Raw genomic sequence first — 9,284 nt, forward strand, 5'->3', positions numbered from 1 at the left:
CGCGTCCGCTCCCGATCGCTAATAGCAATGTGAAAATCGCTAAGAAAGATGAGAAATCGTGGGAGGAGGGGGGAGAGAGAGACGCGATTGGGTAAATATTGGCGCCGTTTCCGCAACGGGTATCGCGCGCGACGTCGCTTTTTACGATTACAAACGCGAACCGCGCGCGCGGAGAAAAAGGAGGGAAGGGGGAAAACGGCGGAAAAATACGAGCGTTTATTTAAAAATGGTTTCGTAGCCAATTGCACCGAGCACACAGAGATGAACACTGTCGCTCGCGTGTGCCACGGTGTCTGATTTAACGTTGACTGCTTTCACTGCGCCGCGCGCTCTGTTTGCCATCCCTGGCCGAAATCATTTTTTTAAATCAGACGGTGGAAAAATCCGCTCGGCTTTTCGCGACGGCGCACGCCGGCTATTAGCATGGCGATGTCATATCGGAATACACGACTGGAAATGTCGTGCAAATTATGACGACGCCCATTTTCTCTTCCTCTCGCTTCCTTTTTATCTTTTTCTCTTTCTCTCTATCTCTTTCTGCCTCTTACTCTCTCCGTCTCTCTAAAGAGTCGTCTACAACGCGGTCGCAGTTACGTCTTAAAATCGCAGTGCTAGTCTGTGTGAGTCGGTCATGTACCTGTTTCTCTCGCGTGAATCCGTGAAAAATGAAAAATCCTATCGAACTTGTCAACGAGACTTTTCATTTTTCATGAATTCACGCGAGGGGAACAGGCATACACGTTATGCCTTAACATTTGCTACATCAAAAGTTACTAGATATTCTAGAATCTCTCTTTATTTGTTTCTAGAAATATATTTACTATGACTATAGATTATCCGAGGAAACGGCGACGACGTTCCAACGCCGCTGGGTCTCTGACAGCTCGAGCGGCTTATTGTCTGCCAAATTAGAAAACCTCCAAACTCCAATTTTTGAGGAAATTAAGATATTCGTCTGACTCGAGATTTTGCATCGTTTGAAAAAGCTTACTCAGTCTCGTCAAAAATTAGAATTTTGAGATTCTCTAATCTGGCAAACAATTAACTGCCCGAGCTGTCAGAGATCCATCCGTTGGAACATCGTTGCCGTTTCCTCGGATAATCTATAGTCATGGTATATGCAGTTCTCAAAATGAATATGTTCCAGAATATATCTAATAACTCTTCATCTAGTGAATGTTAAGGCATCTATGACGCCGTGTGTATAAGAGAATTGCATGTATGCCTAGCCATTCCCTAGTCCTAATCGAGAGTTACTAAAAATGTTCAACTTAAAACGCATTTTTAGATAGTTAAGGGTCATGACTGTTGATTAATTGAAGAAACTGCAAGCAGCTGTGACACTTGGACTTGACGTTTTGTTTGCGTTTATAATTGCGGTCATGCGTAATCATGACATTATTAATGATAACATAATCATAAAATATGAATAACGATAAAAATAAACGATAAAAATATGAATAACGATAAAAGCACTATGCTGACTGCCTTACAGCTCCTGAAAAGGTACAATTTGAAGATAAGTACTGTATATTCTTCGAATAATTTTAGGTTAATTAGGTTATTTAGGCGTTAGGTCGAAAAATTTTAGTAACTCTCGATTAGGACACACAAGGAATGGCTAGGCATATATGCAACCCTGTGTACATGATCGATTCACATCGACTTGACTGTCGATTCTTTCTTGCGGCGACTTGACCGCGACCGCGTTATAGACGACCCTTAAGTCGCACAGTTTCGCGCTGCCATTACGTTAATTGAAACCGCCGACGCTGCCAGCCTGGCGCACACACGTCCGGCTATTTTTTCTCGCCCTGATCCTGGCGACGTTCCGGTGATCCACCAATCATTAGCCGGCAGAGTCCTCGCCACGCGAAGTCGTCCTGCAACGCGGCCAAAATAGCGCCGTCGATCGCGCGTCACCTGTCGCCGAATATCTTCGTCCGGCGCATCGGCCACGATGACAGCGCGCTTAAATTTACACGACACACTCATGCATCATGCATCATACGCGAGCGCGGTGTCGATCTACGTGGGATGCGGATGCCTCGTGACGAGAGAACTCCGTGGTTCCTCGAAATTCCTTCGTGCCCAGATCTCGTCGCGTCGCGTCGCGCGTGGTCGCGTCCGTGGCTTAACGACAGTGATCTCTGCTTTCCAGCTGTCACAGCGCTGGATTTCGGCGACCGGGAAGCACTACCACTCGGGGACTCGTAGGGAGGTCCCCCAACCGGAAGAGACCGCCGTAAGGCGGTCAACAAATCAGGTTAGAGCTTTGATAAGTACACTGTTCGAAAAATCCGTATTAAATTTAATAACTGGGATGTGAAGTTTTTTTGCATAACCATGTTATAAAAAGTAATAGTAAAATATTATATTTAATAACACATAGTAATGAAACATCAGATTTTATTTTTCATAATGTTTTTATAATCATTTAGAAATTCTATTATGAAAAATTGACTTCTGAATAGCTCCGTTGAAATTTCAATAAAGGCTACGATGCTTTGCAAGCTGAATCTTTCAGACCACGTGACCGAAACAACTTCGTATTTATGATATATTAGAAAAATTATTCTAACATATAACGTGTTATGATGATAATTTAATATGGAATTTAATAAGAAAACATGGAATATAAGATAAAAAAAGATTAGATTTCATAAGAAATATGAAATATTATAACTAGTTTATAACTAATAATCCTAATGTTATGAAAATCTTCACTATTATTAATTTTAATATCAAATTTTTAAATTTACTTACAAAAATGCTATTATTTTTAAGAACTTTTTTAACAGTACAATGTACTAATACGCCTGGTATAACTTTGGAATATTTTTTAAATAACATCTTTCGCGCCCGTTACTTCGTCAAGTGCTTTGCAAATTGATGTTGGATACGTCGGTCAATGCAACTCGCGACAAGTATCATTCACTCGCTCGCTCACGCGAGCAATTATGCGCGAGCATTACGATAGATCACAAAATATCTTCGTTGTTTCTTACAAGAAGAAAATGCGTCAGGAATAAATTGTGCGGTTGGAAGGCTCGGCTAGCCACAATATTTATTCCTGTCAACCGCACAATTTATTCCTTATACATCTTCCTCTAATATAGAGAAAAAAATAACAGAAGTATTTTAGAATCTAATGTTAAGCAATTAACCTTGTGCGCAGGAAAAATTTTGTGGTGAAAATTGCAACAAAATTTTTGTGACCTTAGACAGTTATTGCGGATATTACTGCATATTTGCAAGGTAATGTGTACTTTTTATTACAAGATTATTATATTATAATTACTTGAATGTTTTTTTTATTTTATACACCAGAGAAAGATCGTCAAATTTACTATTCTTATAGTAATTTTATCACAATCTCAATTTAGCCCAATTTTACAAAAAAATATTGCGAGATAAAACATGATTTTGTCATAGTTTTTACTAGTTTTCTCTCCGTGCATATGAAAGGAATATTGTAGTAAAAATTACAATAAAATTTCTGTAACTATGGATTATACATAATTATAAAAATTTCTACATATTTATTTAAAAACGTTGTGCACGTTTGACTATTACTACCTAATTATTGTAGTTACTTGTGTGTTTTTTTATATCGTGTACACCTGGTAGATCATCAGATATATTTACTAAGAGAAAAATAAAAAAAAAAAAAATAAATATTTATTTGATAGATTCCAATAATATATTTTCTTACACTAATATAAAATCTCAAATATTATTAGTATTCATTGAATAAATAATTTTTACTTCTTGAATATTTTTCTCTCAATGCAATGTTGAGCACATTTATCTTGTTGACGTGCTACAAAATTCTTATAATTACTGGAACATCTTTTATATCGCGTGTTTTTGATAGATCAAATTTACTATAATAATTTCCTGTAATAATTTCTACCACAATTTCCGCATAATTCAGGATTTACGAAAAACATTGTGGAAACAGGTATAATTTTGATGTCATTTTTACTGCAGCATTTCCTCTCGTACAGATACATTCTCTCTGATAATAATTATATAACGACCACTTACGATCTTCCGTTGAACAGCTTTCGAAGGCGACCGCATTGGCGATTCATTCGCTCGTTGTTAAGCCCGGCATTTGGTGCATTAACGAGTAATTTCACAGCGACGCGTTAACATGGATGTTTGAATAATGGCGTGGCCGATCTCTTTGCCGTTGTAAAAATAATTACTCTCACGTAACGCGGTATTAACGAGTTTTATAATGATCCAGTTAGTGAACTTTGCCTGGTGCATTGCTGTAATCTCTCTGTCGAGTCTACCTGCTCATTAAAAGTAACGCCAAAATTTCTCGCCGAACAATATCGTATTATCGTGCCGCGTGGCGAGAGTTAATAGGAAAAAACGTTGGCGAACAAATGAATTCGCACTAATCAATCTTCGTCGCGATGGCCTGATGATCTACGGCTCGTCGTTGGCCGGAGGGTTGCTGACTCCCGCGGCTTCTTCCTCCACCCCCTCACTCCAACGTCTTCTCGACTTCTCACGTCTGATATGTAGAGAGAAAGAGAGAGAGAGAGAAAGAAGGAGAGCTTTGTTTCCGATGTTTTATGTCGCGCAAAGCTAACAGTGAATAATTATGTTTATCGATTAGCGGAATTGCGGATGATTACCCGCTTCGATTTATTACGCGAAAACTACGTCGCTTAGCGGATGATTAAAAAGTCGCTGTATCGACAAGAACCTCTGTCTGCTTACGTTATAATGAGAAGGGAATATTATTCACATACACACACATACAAACGTACAATGACACTGCGTCAGAAGTGCAAAACATACTCTCGCTGCTGTCGCAAGACAGAAAACGGAATATTAATTGCTTCCCAGATCGTAAATCTTAAATTATCAGGCGAATAAGTCGATGCCGGGCGTCACGTAAGAACGGAAAGGAAAACGCGAGATGTGAATTCTATCGAGACAACAGAACGCGCGGTGGAATTCCTGCGAACTTCTCGTTTCCACCCTTAATTTGTTGTCTCCCTTTGTCGTCCTTTTGTTTCTCGTACCACCAGCGCCGTACGTCACCACGTTCCGCACCCGGCAACACGCCGTATATTTGTCGCCGTGCAAAAAGCGTATTGCGACGCGGGGGCACGCGGAAAAATTAGCCGCGTCGATAATCCACGTCGGTCCCGCAAACGTTTACAGGATAAAACGCTCTCACGACGGCGCGCTATATAAGTCGGCCCGATATATCTCGCCCGAGTATGTGGGCGCAGGCTATGATTTATCGGTTTTAGAGTGGCGGTATGTAACGTCTGATATCGCATTGAAGTTAGTTATCGCGGACCGCCGGGCGCGTGTTATCGTGAAAAGCCATTGGCAGAATCGCGCGGGGCCGCCAAGTGAAAAATGGATCTTCATTTGTACAGGTGGATCTACATTTATGTCCATTCCCCCGCGGCGGGTACAAGAAATCCATTTTTCTTCCGACTTTGAGATCGAGAACCGCCCGGCACAAATGAGTCCCATCCCTCATTGTCAGAAGTAAATTCATCAATCGCTTTTTGCACGGAACATATGCTCTCGCGGCAGCGGCGACTTTCATGAGCGCGCCCACGCTCTTCAGCGTGCCGGAGCGATTATAGGCTCGGGAATTGTCGCTGGTCCAGCTGCACTGCGCGCGCGCGCGGCCGGAAACTCCCACCGAGTGTTTACCGCGTCGAATACGATGTAAAATGGAAAAGCGACGAGAGCGCGCCGAAAGTGAGACCACATTTTGATCTCTGTGTCCCGACATACTGGGTGTCCTGGGACTCTCCTCCGCAGCTTTTGTGGAAACGTAGAACGGATTGAGGCGAACATAAAAGTCCCGTATCGTTGCGCGATATTCGCAACAATAGTCGAGATGTTAATTAAAGAAGAATGATCACGCGCGATATGATAGATGAGCTGTAGTGGCGATGTACGCTTGTACATTGAGTGCAATTGAACGAAAAAGCCCTTTATCATTTTGCAAATAACCACGTAGATTTTTAGTTATTGATGAAAGAAAAGTTTTACATGATTGTGCAGAAATCTTTCTTGATTAATATCTAAAAATCTATGTGGTCATTTGCAAAATGGTAGAGGACTTTTTTGTTCAGTTTCACTTAATGTATAAATATATAATGATGCCACTACAGCTCATCTACTATGTCGCGCGTGATCATTCACTAATCTTCTTTAATTGATATCTCGAGATTTATTGTGAATATCGCAAAACGATATGGAACTTTTGTGTTCAGCTCAATCCGTTCTACGTTCTCGCAAAAATTTCGGAGGAGAATCTGGGACACTCTATATATATTTTCATGATTTCAATAACAATGGTCTCTCTAAAACATTTAGATTTTGAAGATATTGAATTTTTATTCGATATCAACCAACTATATATAACTATAGATATTTCGATATTTTTATCATTTCAATGATAACAGTCCCTTTCTCTGACACATTTCGATCGGAATTAAAGATATCAAATTTTTTCCCGATATTGACCGTCTGTATCGACATCATGATATGTTTTTTTATGATTTTTATGAGTTTTTTTAGAATATTCCGAACGGAATTACGCAAAATGTTGCGTAAAATTTGATACATTTAACATGTCCCGATTTATCCGCTCCAATTGTTGTGCTAATTTACCGCAAGACAAATATGCAAATGAATAACACGAGTAATACGTCGGAAATTAATGCAAAAGTATAACACTTGATCTAATTATTGCGTTATTTTAATATTTATGGAAACAGTAAATTTGTCAATTCAACGCAAAATGGTCAAATATAAATAACATAACGACAATCCGTTAAATTAATACACGAGATTATGTTAAAAATTTACCATAAACATTTCCACGCAGATTGGTTTCAACACAAAGTGTTTTTTACCGTGTACGGCATTCTTGCTTGATATTAGCCGATTTATCGTTGTGAAATTTACTCATTCAATGTGTGTGTGCGTTAAATATGTGCACAGAGAAGTTTAAATAATAATATTAAACTTCATATACGAGAAGAGCGGGAGAGATGCCGTTAGGTGTTCCACGCGGCATTTTGGCAGTATTTTGGCGTCGGTATTTCAGTGCAGCATGAGTAACGAGCTCTCGATGCTATGTGTAAGGATTATAATAATGCGACCGAAATGATGCGGGCGCGGAATTTGTGCAAATCCGATGATTCATCGATCCCACGCGAGAGGATTACTCCGTAGCGTTATTTACACTGCGCGGTGGAGCTCGTCTGTAAAAGCGAGCTTCATCGCCGCGCCTTACGATTAACATTGTCGCGAAAGCTCGCTCAAAATCATTTCGACTGTACTTACAGAGAAAAAAATTTTCGAGCCCCGAATTTTTATCAGCGGAACGAAAACGTGTCGCTCGCGCGGTGCTTTCTCGTGCGCTTCGCGAGGAAGAAGGGGAGAGGGGGGAGGGGATCGTTATGATTAATACGCCTAATAATTCTCACTTTAACGCGGCAAATATTTCAAGCTGTTCGCGCGCTGTGAGGCAACGCTGTTGAGTCGACGTTATGTTACGAAGAACGCAAACTTCGTTCGGTACTTCCGTTCGTTGCTCGACTAGACCATTCCGATGATTAAAGAGATAATTGCATTCGTTCGGAAAATACTCTCTCCCCCTTTTCTCTCTCTCTTAAAGTTTTATATTGCCTCTTTCTTATCTCTTGCTATGTATCGGAAACAATATAACATCGTGAAAGACCTGAACGATTGCAATTGCTCGAACGATAGGTTCGCGTAATCAACCATCGTTGAATCGCTTAACGAATTGCAACCTCATAACGCTTAACAAGTCCCGTTTAAAATTGATCCGCCGATTACACTCAACCGACTCCGTTTTCAGCTATCAATTATCGCGTCGTACATCGCAACATATTATTTATCAGCGTCCAAGTCACTCTCGCTACATACACGGAGAAAATATCGTAGTAATGATTATAATTCTTTTTACAGTATCTTTCGGTAAAGCTGATTGTACTGAAATTGTAGTAAGTATTATTACAAAAATAGTAAACCTCTACCCTGACATACGATATGAAAAACATTCAAATAATCACAATAATCTTGTAATAAAAAAGCAAACATGGATAACACTTTTAAACAAATGTATAATAATTTCAGGCAGAATTATGTTGAAATTATATTTGTTTTTATAATATTTTCTGTGAAGCCGGATTATACACTGAAATTTTAGTACAAATTATTATATACTGAGAGAAAAAAATTATCTAGAAAGCCAAAAAATATTCTCTAGCTATTAATAATATATATTATTTAAATCTAATTTTTTATTTAAACAAAGTACACAATTGCTTTGGTAACTTCGTATACAAGATAACAAAATGTTTTTGCGATTTTTATTACAATATTTCCTTCGTGTACATTATTATTTATTATTGTACGTTTACGACAAAACTCGAGATCACGGATTCAGTGCACGTTTTCATAATGAGTCCTTCTCCTCTCGCGCAATTCCCGCGTTGCAAGACGTACAAGTTCGAGCGACGTTTAAATCGACCTGTCTCGCCTGTCCGAAATTGGATCACTCGGCTGACGAGGCCGACTGGATGAACGGCTCTAGTCGGCGTTGGGCCGAGGAGAGTGCTCTCGGTGAACTCTTTTAGAGCTTTTCTCTTCGTTCTCTTCCCCCTTTTCCCTCCTCTCTCCTTCCTCCCGTCTGTCTCGTCCGTCGTGCTGTCGCACGCGTGAGAGCGCCGAGGGCTCGCGCGGCAAAAGCGTCGGGGGGTTGAGCGGCGCGCACGATTGAAAGGGCGCATCGCGGACTAACGAGCTACAAAGTGCACCTAGGCACGTAATAAACGTCGCGCAAGGAAGGCAAGCGAAGAACTCTTCCCTTGTCGTGCGCGCGTCACACGCCCGCGTGTGACGCAATAAAAAAAGACAAGGAAAAAAAACGAATGACGGCAAATACCACGTCACATCGGGGCGAGTGGAAATTCTAAAATGCGACTTTCATTATGAAATCATTGTAGTCGTTATATTACCGAATGGTCGCTCGGTAACAGGGAAAACACGACGGCAAAGCCGGGGCAACGCGTGAAACGCCGAGTGGCCGGCTGAATGTTGCGAATATTCTTCACAATATCACGAACGAGAGAGAGTGCACCATAACCATTGTGCCATTACGCGTAATATCGCATCGTGGCGATATAATAATACGATCTGACCTTTCTCTCTCTCTCTCTCTCTCTCTCTCTCTCTCTCTCTCTCTCTCTCTCTCT

The 9,284-nt window shown here is 40.5% G+C and overlaps 1 protein-coding gene across 2 annotated transcripts in view; it reads left to right on the forward strand.

Annotated features, from left to right (window-relative positions):
* LOC116846801 (serine-rich adhesin for platelets) overlaps window positions 1-9,284 on the forward strand; it is a 131,604-nt gene that overhangs the window by 19,403 nt on the left and 102,917 nt on the right. For both annotated transcript variants that reach the window (XM_032821094.1, XM_032821095.1), the window contains exon 2: window positions 2,162-2,266. The gene's annotated coding sequence lies outside the window, so the exon portion shown is untranslated. The remainder of the gene's footprint in view (window positions 1-2,161; window positions 2,267-9,284) is intronic.

The sequence above is a fragment of the Odontomachus brunneus genome, unplaced genomic scaffold (assembly GCF_010583005.1).
Source record: "Odontomachus brunneus isolate Ranch 3 - 2012 unplaced genomic scaffold, Obru_v1 Obru_scaffold_069, whole genome shotgun sequence".
NCBI lineage: Eukaryota > Metazoa > Arthropoda > Insecta > Hymenoptera > Formicidae > Odontomachus > Odontomachus brunneus.